This window comes from Lactuca saligna, chromosome 5 (genome assembly GCF_052625555.1).
Source record: "Lactuca saligna cultivar CGN05327 chromosome 5, ASM5262555v1, whole genome shotgun sequence".
Classification (NCBI taxonomy): domain Eukaryota; kingdom Viridiplantae; phylum Streptophyta; class Magnoliopsida; order Asterales; family Asteraceae; genus Lactuca; species Lactuca saligna.
In genome coordinates, this window is record NC_136421.1 from 270,015,058 (window position 1) to 270,031,142 (window position 16,085).

A 16,085-nucleotide genomic window follows, 5' to 3' on the forward strand; every position below is an offset into this window, starting at 1 on the left:
TCTAACATCTGTGTTGTTAAAGTTATTATGCTCCTTAAACATAAAGACAGCTAATTTTTTAAGAGAAGTGGTGGATTTGGTTGAGGGTAAAATATGATCCTTCAACATGGAAACGGAAGAGATGAAAAAAACATTGACAAAATGGTCTTTTTCATAAATTTAGCATATAAGGCTGTTTGAAGTTGAGACCATGAAATGAGTAGCATATTTTCAAAAAGATTATTATGTTTTTAGGGAGTTAGGGCTTAATTTTTCCCCTTCAAACAGATATGATAATTGTTTCTAAGGAAAGAGAGAAATTTTGTTGAAAATGGAAATGAAAGGGATGAAGATGACAGGGACAAAATGGTCATTTTCATTATTAATTTAACATCTAGGTGACGACCCAAATACTATGAAACCTTGAAATAAGGACCAAAATTGCAAACAGATTCCCTTTTGGACCTAAACCACCAATTTGCCAATAACTGTAGGAAGAAGCTCCCAGACTCCTCCACTATAGAAGTGAATGTTAGACCAAAAATTACATATCAAAAATACAACAGACTACTATCCGTTAGTACTTATAATCTCCATTTTTGTAACCATATTCCATAAATTTCAAATAGTAAAAAGAATAGCATGCAAATTCTAACAACTGGACCACAATTACATATACACATAGGGGGTTTCAGGGAACCTCCAATAAGAGCAAGAGAAAGACCACTGATATAAGACAAGAAAGCATCACTTAATTATGAATTTCACATTAAGTAAGCTTTTTAACATAGAAAATAGATTGAACTATTTGCTAAAAGAAAGCATTTTTAATCAAGTCAATCATACAAATCCAGAAAATACAAGATACCATTATCCACGTAGCAATTTATCAGTACAACACTTACTGAAAAGGAAAAAAGAAAAAGGTTATGTACCTTAAGCTTTTTTTCCAAAAGCAATTGTATATGCTAATATATCAGATTTAAAAATTCAAGAACCTGGAAGGAAATCAATAAAGGAAAAAAATGGACTAAAAATTAATTAACCAATCTGATAGAATGCTTATTTTCTTTGCAGCAATGAATTTGGTTACTTCCTACTGCATTTTCTATTTTAATATTATGGCTTGCCAAACATCATAAAGAAAGAAGTTGAATTTTGTACTGTTTAAATTTGTTAATTGCTACCAAAAGAAATTACCATTTTGATCAGCTTTTCCTTAATCTGCTTTGGCAACTGAAGAATCTCAGGGGTCTGTATGTTTAAAAAATCAGAATATTAGAAAGATAAACTGATATGAACATGTATGTATGTATGTATGTATGTATAAGGGAAAATTAGGTAAGTTCAACCCACCTTTTGATACAGAGATAGCAATAACTGCTTTACCATGCAATATTCACCATTTTTTTAATAAAAAGGCTCATCATTTCCTGAAGATAATAAACAAGCACAAATTTTAGAAACTGAGGGGTATTTCTGGAAATACACAAACAGGGTCATAGACTCGTATCTTTTGTAATCAGTGGATAGATGGTGGTAATTTGATAAAGCAAGTTTCATAATTTCATAACATGAAGTCATAATCACTCAACATCCTTTTTATAGATTTGAAAGGAACTAAATTTGTACCTTTAAAAACCATCAAGTGTTTTAGAGTCATGTTTGACTCTCGGGAGCATCTTCTTTCCCTTTTCTCCACCACAAGTAAATAAAGAATTTTAAAATGAAATGTCAAAGTGATTAGCAACTGATTACAATATGCAAATGTCTGTGGCACACAAAATATGGCTTGTGAAGAAGCATTGGGCATTAACTGCTGTTTACTACATCTTGCAAGTGTGCCAATACCTTAGGTTGCGTTTAGTTACAGAAAAACAGTTTTCATTTTCTGTTTTTCGTTTTCCGTTTTCGGTTTTCATTGGAAAATTTTGAAAACGCGTTTAGTTAAAACTTATTCATTTTTCATTTTCACTTGGATTTCACGAACATTTTGCAACACCAACAGTGCCACCATGGAGAAAACTTTCAACAAAACTATACTTTATTGACCAATTGTACAGCAAATGAAATATCTAGATGAAAACCATAAGTTTTGAAATATCACAAGGACGAAATTGTAATTTACTCGATAAATAATAATAGTGGCATGTTACCTGGCAATAACCAAGATCAAAGTTGTAGAGCAATTAAGTCAACAATATATCATTACCTTCAAAACAAAAATAAAATACTTAAATAAAAAACCACATTTGAAATGTATGGTTATTTTCATACCACATCTTTCTCAATCAAACCCTTCCTTTCTCTAATTTCTGTAAACCTTTTTATACTCTGCAACATGAAATTGCAATAAATATAAAAACCTCTTTTGGGTGATAGAAGTTGGAGGGCAAAATAGTCATTTACCTGCAATTGGTTTTTGATAGTCATGTATTCTAATGTTTTAACTGAGACAACATACTGCCTCTTTGTAAGAATGCATAAACCTGGAATTGAACAGATTTTAGTTAAAATTAGCCAAAAGGGGCAATGTGTAATCTCAACAAAATATAAAAAAAACCTCATTTTGCCCCTATAGAATATTCTCTGTTTTAAAGCATCTGGATCCATGACTAAGCCTTCATAATCAAAAAAAAGCTTGACCACTGTATAGCATAAATAGCATTTTTTTTAAAAAAAAAAAATTTATACGAGTATAAGCAAGGTTCATTAGTTTTTACACATAGAAGGCATGTGCTTTATTCTTTATCCATAATAGGAGCATATTTTCAGAGAATCTTTTCGGGGATTAGGGTATAGTTATGCTCCTTAAATGTATGACAGACAAGCAAGACACTCCCAGACTCCTCCACTGTAGAAGTAAAGAGAAGGGAATGATAGACCTGAAATCAATAGAACACATTTAAAAAAAAAATTGATAAACATATTTTCAGAGAATGCTATAATCGGGTAGACATCATCTAAAAGTATAATGTTGTAATAAGAAAATAGCTAAAAGTAGCATGCTATAATTGGGAAAAAAACCACACACCACACCTAATTGAGAATCAATAAGCCTTGCTGATTGAAAAATACATAAATTGGACTAATTGGAAAACAAAATGATCTTCTATTAAAGTATTAAGATATATGATGATAAGGTAACAAAAATTGCAATACCTGATCCCATTTCCTGTATAGATCACCACCAGAAAGAATGAGATGAAATCCATACTTTCTTAACATAATTCGTTTGGCTAAAAACTCTCTAAATTGTCACATTAGTAGTGTAGTGTAGTTTGTGAGGGTAGAAGAGTAAATTTTACTTAATTGTATCAGAATCCACTGGAAACAGAAGATCCATCGTTTTCTTTGAAGTAGTTGTGCAATGAGCTGCCATATCAAAACGATAATAGACATGTTCGAAACCACAACTAACAAATCGGAATCGCGGATTCCGACAGAGTTGGAATTCGAGATTCCATTTCATGACGTGTTTGGTTGATGATTGGGACGGAATTTAGTTCTGGTCGATTTTCTTGAAATTCCATTTTTAGTAATCGCTTCACAGCCAAGAATTGGTTGAAAATTAACCCTGTCAAATTCCTTTTCTACCATTCATGAGGGCAGGTGGTTTCAATTTCATTACTCTTTTTTTTATTAAATGACCAAAATACCCTCCATCACGGTTGAAATTTGGACCTAATCTTTCCATAAAAAAAAAAAGCACCAGAAAGTTTGTGATTCATCTTTCGTGATGAATAATGATATTGGAGAGAGACCACTCAAGCCCTGTGATAAAAAAAAATTGTTTCTTACATATATTAGCAAAAAAAAAAAAAAAAAAAAAAAAAAACACAAATAATTAACAATCAAATTTAGTTTTTTTGCAATGTTCGTCCCTGGCACTAATGGTGTAAAAAAAATGTTTAAATAAAATGACAGATTAGTTTTAAGTAAAATGACTTTTTACCCTTATCTTCATCTTCTCAATCTCCTTCATCTTAAATCATAAAAACCTAACTAAATTCACTCAAAACCCAAAAAATTAAAACAAAATCAAGATCCATGGTCTTTTTTTTTCCAATTTGTTGGTACCCTGGATCTTAATTTTGTTTTAGTTTTAGTTTTAATATTTGGGTTTTGGTTTGATTGGAGTTTCAGATGGAGATTGAGGAATTTTTAGGTTTAGGGGGTGAAGGAGAAAAAGATGGGGACAAAATAGTCATTTCAATTGAATTTCACAGACATTTTGTAACAGTGTCAGTTCCAGGGAAAAACCTTGCAACAAAACTACACTTTATCAGCCACTTGTGCAACAAAAAGAAATATCTAGATGAAAACCATAACTTTTGAAATATCACAAGGACGAAACTGTAATTTACTCTATAAATAATAATAGTGGCATGCTACCTAGCAATAACCAAGATGAAAGTTGTAGAGCAATTAAGTCAACAATAATATATCATGCATTTGGATTATCATCACCCCCTCTCATAGAACAACAATGAGTTGTCAAGTCCTTTTACCTTAAAAACAAAAATAATTATTTTTGGTAGCCATTTCATGAGGTCGGTGATCTTTGGAAGCCCAATTATGTCTTCTTTCATTCTGACCTTGACTTTGACAATGACCCATAACAAAAAAAAAAAAGACTTTGGCTTTAGCCATGATGGTATATTTACCGAATGAAGACAAAGTTATTCACAAGATATACATTCGTGTCTTCGGATGATCATAAATAACAATTATGCTGCTTTTGAAATGAAAGAGATGAGTTTTGTTGAGGTTATAGTTAACAGTTATGCTGCTTGAACATAGAAACGAAAGAGAAGAAGAAGAAGAAGACGGGGGCAAAATGGTCATGTATAAATATCTAACATCTGTGCTGTTAAAGTTATTATGCACCATGAAACGAGTAGCGTATTTTCAAAAAGATTATTATGTTTTTTAGGGAGTTAGGGTTTAATTTGGCTCCTTCAACATATATGATAATTAAAGAGAGAAATTTTGTTGAAAGGGATGAAGATGACAGGGACAAAATGGTCATTTTCATTATTAATTTACCATCTAGGTGACCACCCAGGTACCAAAAGCGTTATGAAACCTTGAAATAAGGACCAAAGATTCCCTTTTGGACCTAAACCACCAACCTGACAATACGAACATGCATGCTGTTTAACTGTAGCAAGACTCCTCCACTATACAAGTAAAGAGAAGTGAATGTTAGACCAAAAAATACATATCAAAAATTCAAAAAAAACTACTATCTGTTAGTACTTATAATCTCCATTTCAGTGAGTAAAAAGAACAACATGGAAATTTTAACAACTGGACCACAATAATTACATGTGTACATAGGGGGAAGGGGGTTTCATGGAACCTCCAATAACAGCAAGAGAAAGACCACTGATATAGACAAGAAAGCATCACTTAATTATGAATTTGACATTAATAACTTTTTAATTAAGTGAACTTCTTAACATAAAAAAATAGATTGAATTCTTTGCTAAAAGAAACCATTTTTTTATCAAGTCAATCATAGATATAGACACAAATCCAGAAAATATAAGACGTCATTCACTTTATCAGTGCAGCACTTATTAAAAATAAATAAAAAAAATAAAAGAGGGTTATTTGCCTTATATCAGGAACAATACACAATCTGATATGATATAAGCTTTTTTCCAAAATCAGTTGGATATGCTAAATATCAAACCCATCAGATGTAATATATCAGGAAAAATTAAAACCATAAATTTACAAAACCATGTAATAGAAACAATGGACTTTAAAAACTTACATGTAACAGGATGATCAAAGGCTTCATGGTCTGAGAAGGATAAACTGTAGCAACCTGACAATAAGAACATGTTCAAGAATGAGAAATAAATTTCAAAAGTAAAGAGGAGGGAATAGAAATAAATTTCCCCTTATGGCACATGAAAACTTCACAGATGTTAATATCAATTATAAACAATATCAAATTATAGCACAAAAGAATGTAATATCAGAAAATGGTATTGCTTTTATGGTATACAAATTTTTGTCTGACATCAAAATCATGTGTGTATAACATGAAGGCATAATCACCCAACACCCTTTTTTGAGATTCAATGGAACCAAAAATGTACCTTTAAACATTAACAGAAAAGCTAAATAAGAACTAAAAATGTACCTTTAAGCTTAACTTTGATTCACAGAAGCAACTTCTTTTCCTTTTCTCCACCATAAAAATGTACCTTTATTTGGTTTCTGAAACTTTTTCTTGTTCCAGAGTAATGAATGCAATTTGTCAAAGGAATTGGAACTAAGAATAGCAATTACTCTCAGAGTAATGTAAGGGAACTTGTGGTTCACAGAATATTTTTGAAAAAAATCAGCTACACTCAGGGACCAAAAATGTAATATTACTCTAAAAAGATTGATAAATCATTCATCTATTGTTTCCAGAGTCATTGATATTCGATAATGAAAATTACAAATATATTTTTTTTAAAAACCAGGTCTACTAAATAACTGCTGACATCTTTATTTGATTGAATCAAACATGAAGTATGTTAATCCCATCATTTCCTGAAGATTATAAATAAACATAAGTTTTAGGAACAGATGGGTATTTCTGGAAATACACAAACGGGGTCATAGACTCATATGATCTTTTGTAAATAAAAGAACAGTTACAATATGCAATGTCTGTGGCACATAAAATATGGCTTGTGAAAAAGCATTGGGCATTAACTGTTGTTTGCTACATTTACAGCATAAATAAAGACAGTTTAAAACTAGAGTTATAATTTTTTTAAATGAAGAAACAATAGGAATGACCAAATCCTTCAAATACAAATTTTGGGGGAATCTGATTGCATCCATTTTATCAACCAAATGTGTAACCGAAGGAATCTCCCATTCCAATTCCTTCAAATTTCTATGGAATCCATGAACCAAACATGCCCTAGGGTGTTCTTGGGATTACAATAGAGCAACATGCTGATATAGAACAAGTGCCTCATATTGCAAGTGTGTTTTCATTTCTGCCAATACCTTAGTTTCTTTGTATCACATGCAATTATCAAATTCACAGGCTTTTATGATCAATAATTGTATATAACTGTAGTAAGCTGATGTATAGGCTAGAAATCTGTAATTTAGGCTGATAACTAGCTTGTGTATGGAGTATATATTGAGGATTCTTCTCAAAGAGAAGACCCATCTTTTTCCCAAAAAACTCTCCAAATTTTCAAATTAGTAGTGTAGTTTTGTGAGGGTAGAAGAGTAAATTTACATGCCAGTTTTTGAATTGGATCAAAATCCAGTGGAAACAGAAGCAGTTGTTTTGTTTGAAGTAGTTGTGCAATGAGCTGCAATATCAAAACAATAATAGACATGTTATAAACCACAGCTAACAAATTGGAATCGCGGATTCCGACAGAGTTGGAATTCGAGATTCCATTTCATGACATGTTTGGGAATTCAGTTCTGTTGGATTTTCTTGAAATTCCATTTTTAGTAATCGCTTCGTAGCCAAGAATTGGAATTGTGGATTCCAAGGGAATTGGAATTCAAGATTCCATTCAATGGTGCATTTGGTTGAAAATTTAGATAGAATTCAACTCTGTCAAATTCCTTCAAATTTCAAATTTAATGGACTTCAACCATTCTTGAGGGAAGGTGGTTTCAATTTCATTACTCTTTTTTTATTAAATGACCAAAATACCCTTGATCACAGTTAATTTGGACCTAATCTTTCCATTAAAAAAAACTACCAGAAAGCTTGTGATTTATCTTTCGTGATGAATAATGATATTGGAGAGAGATCACTCAGGCCCTGTGAGAAAAAAAAATTATTTCTTACAAATATTAGCAAAATATTATGTATAGCAAAAAATCCACAAATAATTAACAATCAAATTTAGTTTTTTTGCAATGTTCGTCCCTGGCACTAACGGTGTAAAAAAATTGTTTTAATAAAATGACTCATTAGTTTAAGTAAAATGGCTTTTTTTCCCTTATCTTCATCTTCTCAATCTCCTTCATCTTAAATCATAAAAACCTAACTAAATTCAATCAACACCCAAAAATTAAAACAAAATCAAGATCAAAAAAAAAATTAATCTAACCTAACAACCTTTAGTTTTCTGTTTTTTTCTTCAGTTTGTTGGTACCCTGGATCTTATTTCTGTTTTAGTTTAATTTTTGGATTTTGGTTTGATTAGAGTTTAAGATGGAGATTGAGTTGTCAAGTCCTTTACCTTAAAAACAAAAACAAAATACTTAGAATAAAAAACCACATTTTAAATAATTTGAAATGCATGGTTATTTTCATACCACATCTTTCTCGATCAAACCCTCCCTTTCTCTAATTTTTTGTAAACCTTTTAGCCCGTTCCGGAGAAATACTCTGCAACATGAAATTGCAATAAATATAATACGTGGGTGACAGAAGTTGGAGGGCAAAATAGTCATTTACCTCCCATTGGTTTTTGATAGTCATGTATTCTAATGTTTTTAACTGAGACAACATACTGCCTCTGTTGAATTGTATGAAGAAGATCCTACTAAAATTGCCCAAACCTGGAATTACATGTCGATAGCAGATTTGGTTAAAATTAGCCAAAAGGGTAAATGCGTAAATTGGGTCAAAATTTCAAAGTAAAACGGCTTAATAAGAAAAAGTTGAATGTACAATAATGTAGTAGAAAGAAAATGAAACTAGGATGCTATAAAACACTTACATAAAATGCCCATGGATTTGATTCATGATCAAATGCAAGTGTGTTTCTCTTGCTCTGTATCACATGCACTAAAACAAATTCTTTTGGAAGCTTTGGATCCATTGCACCATTACTCTAAAAAGATGGATAAATCATTCATATATTCGATAATGAAAATTATCTATTAAGTACTAATTGGAAACAAAATTATCTTCTATTAAAGTATTAAGATATGATCCAGTAACAAAAATTGCAATACCTGATCTCATTTCTTGTACAGATCACCAGAAAGAATGAAATGAAATCCATACTTTCTTAACATAATTGGAACAAGCATCACAGCTGGATGAAGAGGTTCCTGCAAAAAAAAAAACTGAAGTTTTTTAACAAAAACCCGATATAAAATATTTTTATTCACAAAAGGGAATTGACTATTACCACTTGATTTTAACATTTCAATCCACTAAAGGCCACACCATGAGGCATTGATGTCCTAATACGCTAAATAAAAGCACACTTTTTAAATAAATAAAAGAAATGACAAATATTTGTTGTAAAGAACTACGAGGGACACTAAATAAGTGCTGAAGGTGTTTTCCTTGCAATATTCAACATCTTTTTTTGATTGATTCAACATAAAGTATGTTAATCCCATCATTTCCTGCAGATAATATAATATATAAGCACAAGTTTTAGGAACAGACAATCAAAATCTGCTTCAAATATGGAAATTTTACACTTCAGCCTAACTTATATTAATTAGAAAGAAAACCTAACTTAATTAAACAGAAACACACAATTTTATATGCAGCTTTTAGTTAGAACCAAAATACACTTCTATTTCTAAATGAGTTAAAACTACAAACAATAAATTATCTTTCCCTAATTGAATCTCTAATAGCTCAATAATTTAATCCAATAACATTAAGATATTTCATCAAACACCTAAAGTGCATAGAAGAAGAATCTACAACTAAACAGTACTTTTTTGGGTTTCAAGACTATTTAAACTTAACTACTGCTTGACCAATCATCTTCGTTTGATGGGTATTTCTGGAAATACATAAACAGGGTCATAGAATACATAAATTTATCATACTCATCAATAAGCCTTACTGATTATAAAATACAAATGAAAATACAATGTAAAGTTTTGTCCCCCATTAAGTCTAAAACAAACAACAATTTTGTCATGATGTGATTAAGTCCAACTGAGCCACCATAACAGCATCTGTAATTTAAGCTGATAATTAGCTTGTGTATTGAGTATATATTGAGGATTCTTCTTAAAGAGAAGACCCATCTTTTTCCAAAAAAAAAAACCTTTCTAAATTGTCAAATTAGTAGTGTAGTTTGTGAGGGTAGAAGAGTAAACTTACTTGCCTTTTTGAATTATATCAGAATCCAGTAGAAACAGAGGCAGTCGTTTTGTTTGAAGTAGTTGTGCAATGAGCTGCCATATCAAAACAATAATAGACATGTTATAAACCACAGCTAACAAAATGGTATCGCGGATTCCAACAGAGTTGGAATTCAAGATTCCATTTCATGACATGTTTGGTTGATGATTGGGACGGAATTTAGTTCTGGGCGATTTTCTTGAAATTCCATTTTTTGTAATCGATTCGCAGCCAAGAATTGGAGTTGTGGATTCCAAGGGAATTGGAATTCGAGATTCCATTCAATGGTGCATTTGGTTAAAAATTCAGCCAAGAAGGTGTTTTTTGTGCAATATTCAGTATCTTTTTTTGATTGATTCAACATGAAGTAAGATAATCCCATCATATCCTGCAGATAATATATATAAGCACAAGTTTTAGGAACAGAGGGGTATTTCTGGAAATAAACAAACAGAGTTACAGACTCATATCTTTTGTAATTCAGTGGATAGAAGACGGAAATCACCCAACACCCTTATTTAAGATTCAATGGAACTAAAAGCGTATCTTTGTAGTAGCCTTGAAACAAAAAGCTCAGCATATAAATTGTTAAAAAAATCACAACACCTCTTGGAAGTATCCTCATTTGATTAAGATTCAAGCTTACTTTCCTTATGCCCCCAAAAATCAATTTTCAATCTCTAAAAATCCTGCAGTAAGAAAATTACAAACATAAGCCCATATATTTTTGTAGCAATGACAATCAAAATCTGTTTCAAATATGGAAATTTTACACTTCAGCCTAATAACGTATATTAATTATAGGCAACTCTTAGTTAGAACCAAATACACTTCTATTTCTAATTGAGTTAAAACTACAAACAATAAATTTTCTTTCCCTAATTGAATCTCTAATAGCTCAATAATTTAATCCAATAACATTAAGACATTTCATCAAACACCTAAAGTGAACAGAAGAAGAATCTACAGCTAAACAGTACTTTTTTGGGTTTCAAGACTATTTAAACTTAACTATTGCTTGACCAATCATCTTCGTTTGATGGGTGCCTTCTATTAGGTGACCTGGTTCAAAACACCAGCAAAACAAAAAAAAAAAATGGACGAAAAATTGAAAGAAAAAAAAGAAACCCAGAAATCGTTGGAGAAAACACACAATTAAACTCACAATCTAGAAATCAGAAGAGAAAGACTTGTACTCTTTTTCTTGATCGATGATGACGGTGAACCAAACTAACATCGGAACCAGACGTCATACTACAACTACACAGAATAAAGGTACAACCCAATAGCCCGATGAATACAGTGATGAAGGGAGACCTGAAGAATCTTAGCATAATTTAAAATACCTAACAAAAACAAAAACGAAATCAATAATATACAAAAAAAAAAAAAAAAAATCAAGAACGTTACCTAACAGAGGAAGAAGGAAACGCAGAGGATTGTTGAACGCCGGAGAATGAAAGAACGAGGAAACGGTGGTGTCGATAGAAGAAAAAGAGAGGAAGGTGATACCTCCAGATAAAACCCTCTTCTTCAAACAAACATGTATGTATGGTGTTTGGAGAGAAGCGAGAGGGATGAGTGAAGAAGCTTATTTTAAGCGCGAATACACCGACCCAACCCTTTCGACTTCCGAGTTCCGATTTCTAACGGTTCTTTTTATAAAAAAATTCCTAAATTACCATACTAACAAAATAATATTTCCATTAACTTTTGTTTTTTACTTTTTTAAACCACGTTTTTTATTCTATACTTTGACCCATCTTTTTTAATTTTGATTATAAATTTGTTCTAAACTTTTTTTTACAACTTTCCTTTTATATATTTCCTAAAATTTAGGCTTTAAAAAGAATATTTTGTTACAGCTTTACAAAATTTGATTTTTTAGATTTCTTTCATTTTATAAATTATATTTTTTAATGCGTTTTCTATATTTTACAAAAATTATTTTTTACATCTTTGTTTTTTTCAACTTGTGTTTAAAAAATTAGTATTCTTTAGAAAATTATTTTTTACAAAGATTTATATTTTCGTTTTTATGCATATATTTTTTAAAAAAAAATGTGTTTAAATAATTATTATTTTTAAAATTTTATTTACTATTTTTTACATATTCGTTTTCATGCGTCTATAGTTATAAAAACATGTAGGATTTGTGATTTTTTTTCTTGACATATTCGTTTTTAAAAACCAAAAGAGAATCTTCTTAACAAGTACATTTTTGTGTTACAGTTAAATGTAATCCTACTATAGATTAAGTCATGCTTATTGTATAAACTATATTTTCCACAAGATATATTATGTCTCATCCAAATTCCTTTGTTTTACAATTTTGGAATGGTGAAAACATTTTAAATAATTCAAAATGATGTTCATCCTTAACTCAAGTAATAGAACATTTAAAAGACCTCTTGTTTTCATAATCTTTAAAATATCTACCAATACATAACTAAATAATATATAACTAAAGAAAAAGAAAAATGTTGAAATATTTAAAATATCCAAAAATTCAATCACTATCTAGACTTCAACAATCATCCAAAAGAACCAAAAATTATGAATCATTCAAAATTCAAAACTCAGAACCCTCACTCTGAACCTATCATGAATTATTTGTTTTCTTTTCTCTCACAATTATTTCTTCTCTAGTACCATTATGTTTTTACATTATGTTGTTGAGTTTATATCCCCGTCATCGAGCCACTACTCACATTGGCACTCTCCGTCTGGACCGACGTGTGTAGTTCCATAATCATGGTTTGTCGATTGCTCGCCGCTCTTGCGAATTGTTTTTCATACTCGCTATTTTTTGGTTATCATCGCTCCTCTTTTTTTTAGATATTTTATCTTTATTTGTTAGAAAACATAGGTTGAAATCTACTCTAATGGTGTAACGGAACATAGAAAAATAAAAGTTTATTAGCCTATTGAGTATAACCAAGAGACGAGTGACTTACACAACAATTTAAGAGTTATTGATGGTTATTTTGTAACATCAAGCAAGTAATAGTTAGATATTTAATTTATATATAATATTTACTAAAATTTAAATAAAATTTGAACCGAAAAGAAAGTTGTCAATTAATTATATATGTCGTCATTAGGGATGATATCGGTCCAAACCCATATTGAACTGTATCGAAAACCGAAGAACCAAGAACCAATTTAGTGGAAAATGGAGGATTGAAAAGAGGATTGGATACCTCGTTCCCGGTTCTAGTTTGATTCTACAAGTAAGTGTGCTCTTTAAGGATGTGCGATTTTGGACCCGACCCAAGCTGGACTGAGAACCGAAGAGATTTAAAACAGAGAGACCATCACCCATATACAAAAAATAGGAAGAGGGACGATGATATAAAAAGGCACACACAAAAATCATAACGCCTCTTGGAAGTATCCTCATTTGATTAAGATTCAAACTTTTGTTTCTTATGCTCCCAAAAATCAATTTTCAATCTCTAAAATCATGGTAAGAAAATTAAAAACATAAGTCTAAATTTTATTTGTAGTAATGACAATCAAAAACTTTTATTTGTAGTAATGACAATCAAAAACTGTTTACACTATGCAAATTATTCAATTTATCCTAGTGTATATTAATTGGAAAGGAAACCTAACTTAACTAAATAGAAACACACACCGTTATATGCAAATTTTATTTAGAACTAAAATACGCTTCTATTTCTAATTGAGTTAAAAACAATCATTATAGGTTTTCTAGCATTCTATAGAAACTAGTTATGGCAACGGAAGCAATATAAAATCATATGTGTACATGCACCCTAAAGGATCTTGGTTTATTCTATTATAGCAACCTAATTATGAAAAATAACGGAAGAATTACTAACCTCTAGATGTTCCTGATCTTCTTGATATTTTGGAAGACTCCTCAACTGAGATTTGATCACAACTACCTTTGCTTTAGATGAAGAGGACAACCACATTTCCTATAGATGAAAAGGACCAAGAATCCCTTTATGTTTCATATCCAAAACTCCAAGAGAGTACCAAATATGTAACACTTGTTCCATGTAATATTTTTTGGGGTTTTATGCATGTACTCGGCGAGTTGGTTGCTCCAACTCATTGAGTAAAGACTATTAGAGTATGCGGGATTCGGGGTCTACTCGAAGATTCGGAAGGCCCAACTCGACGAGTAGGCGCTGTAAAGAGAAAACCCTAATTTTTGGGTTTGCACCTTATTTAAAGAATATACTCCACCTCTTGTGGCCTCCCTTATCACCCTACTAGCCAAAGAAAACCCTAATTCGGCCTTATACCTTATTGAGTGAGAGTAAGAGTTTTTGTTAGCAAATTTGGGGTATTTGTGAATGATTCTAGAGCTTTAAGAGGATGGAGCAAGGAGAGAAGTATCAGATCCAACATATACTCTGTATTGGTCATCATCTTGAGGTATAAAGTCGTCACCTTGATTTCTAGTTGATTAGATCCCTTCTCTTGAAAGTAAATAGCCATTTTTGGGGCAAAATGGAGTCAAACTCATATCTGGACCTATCACAAGGATATGGTTCCAGATCTGGACCCCTCTAGGTCCCCAATGGCATAAAGTTGCTCACTTTGTATAGTTTAGCCCCTTTCCATGCACAACAACCTTGTAAAAAGCCTAGTTTCGATGTTATGGCCTTGAAGGGCCTTGCATGCACGTAAAGTTTGCAACTTTACGTGATATATGCACCAGGAGAGTTTGGATCTAGAGTTTGGTGCCTTAGATCCCATTGAAAAGGTTGAACATGAAAGGGACTGAAGGAACTCATGAAGTCCCTTAGCTGACTTGACAAGTCAAGTAGGTTTTTCCCATTTTCAGGATCTGGGTGATTTCGGTGATGAATTAGAGTTTTCGGTCTGCTTGAGTTTTCGATGTGATTGAGTTTTTGATCTGCTTGAGTTTTCTGTCTTCTGGACATTGAGGAACTCAACGAGTTACATAGGTAACTCGGCGTGTTGAGGTCAACATGGACTGTGGTTGACCTTGAGGGTATTTATGGTATTCCATGATCATGACAAGTTAATTACATGATAGATATAGACGGTTGAGTTGGAGCAGAAGGTGGGATAAATTGGGACTTAGCTTGTCAGTTCAACATTCGAGAGGTAAGTCTTCTCACCATACCAATGGGTCCAAGGCGCCAAAGTCGGCTCATTTTATGATATGTGGATTGTCGATTGATTATGCATTATGTTAGTATGGCATTGTATGGAAGACCCCGGGGGTCCTGTGGTAGTAGGCTAAGACCACGTAGGGGTTCCTGTGGAATTTGGTATAAGACCTTGGAGGGTTTCAATGACATCCTAGTATATTTGCATGATTAGTTGTATGATATTTTCTTGGTAGGAAGACCATGTAGGGCTTCCCATGGAAAAAAGACCATGTGGGGGTTTCCCATGGCAGAAAGACCATGAGGGGGTTCCCATGGCAAGAAGACCATGTAGGGGTTCCCATGGCAGGTAGTAAGACCACGTGGGGATTCCAGTGGCACCATGTGTAAGATCCTGGAGGGTTTCCATGGCTTCCTTATATGATGTATGCATGGCTTATATGATTATGTAGCTTTTATAGCTAATGTGATATATGTTACGTGGATTGTATGTGGGGTATGCTTTGGGGAACTCACTAAGCATTAACTTACAGTTTGTGGATTTGTTTTAGATACATCTGAGTCCAAGGGAAATGGCAAGGCTTGATGGCTCAGCGTGCACTCTCTCTCAGGCGTTTTATGGGACACTCTGATGATTTGAAATAAATTGTATTTGATGTGAATTTTGAAAATAATTGTATTTAGATTTCATGGTTCGTGGGAAGTATTTTGATTAATTAAAAATGAAAATTTTCTTTTGAAAAATTGGTCATTACAAGTTGGTCTCAAAGCCTTGGTTTAAGGGATTCAGGCACACCCTCTGGTATGTCGGGACTCAAACTAAGGAAATGGTAGAATTGTTTTCAAAAATAAAAAAAAATGAAAGTTAAAACTTTTAAAGAATGGAAAATAGG

General features: G+C 32.0%; 3 long non-coding RNA genes across 4 annotated transcripts; all 3 read right to left on the reverse strand.

Annotated features, from left to right (window-relative positions):
- Positions 1-914: 914 nt before the first annotated feature.
- Positions 915-2,616, reverse strand: LOC144998063 (uncharacterized). Of its 2 annotated transcripts, XR_013660092.1 has the most exons (8): positions 2,543-2,616; positions 2,389-2,468; positions 2,257-2,313; positions 2,136-2,191; positions 1,612-1,670; positions 1,336-1,412; positions 1,180-1,233; positions 915-977 (listed from the first exon to the last, which is right to left on the reverse strand). It is a non-coding gene; the product is annotated as an uncharacterized LOC144998063 (long non-coding RNA). The 2 variants fall into 2 exon arrangements; XR_013660091.1 differs by having other exon boundaries at positions 2,136-2,313.
- Positions 2,617-5,085: 2,469 nt separating this feature from the next.
- On the reverse strand, positions 5,086-6,254 carry LOC145048874 (uncharacterized). Its single transcript, XR_013683096.1, has 3 exons — positions 6,140-6,254; positions 5,765-5,818; positions 5,086-5,162 (listed from the first exon to the last, which is right to left on the reverse strand). It is a non-coding gene; the product is annotated as an uncharacterized LOC145048874 (long non-coding RNA).
- A 491-nt stretch (positions 6,255-6,745) lies between these two features.
- LOC144998439 (uncharacterized) lies at positions 6,746-9,320 on the reverse strand. The gene is made up of 7 exons (XR_013660319.1): positions 9,114-9,320; positions 8,935-9,033; positions 8,697-8,810; positions 8,432-8,535; positions 8,290-8,362; positions 7,728-7,789; positions 6,746-7,322 (listed from the first exon to the last, which is right to left on the reverse strand). It is a non-coding gene; the product is annotated as an uncharacterized LOC144998439 (long non-coding RNA).
- Between the last annotated feature and the right edge of the window lie 6,765 nt (positions 9,321-16,085).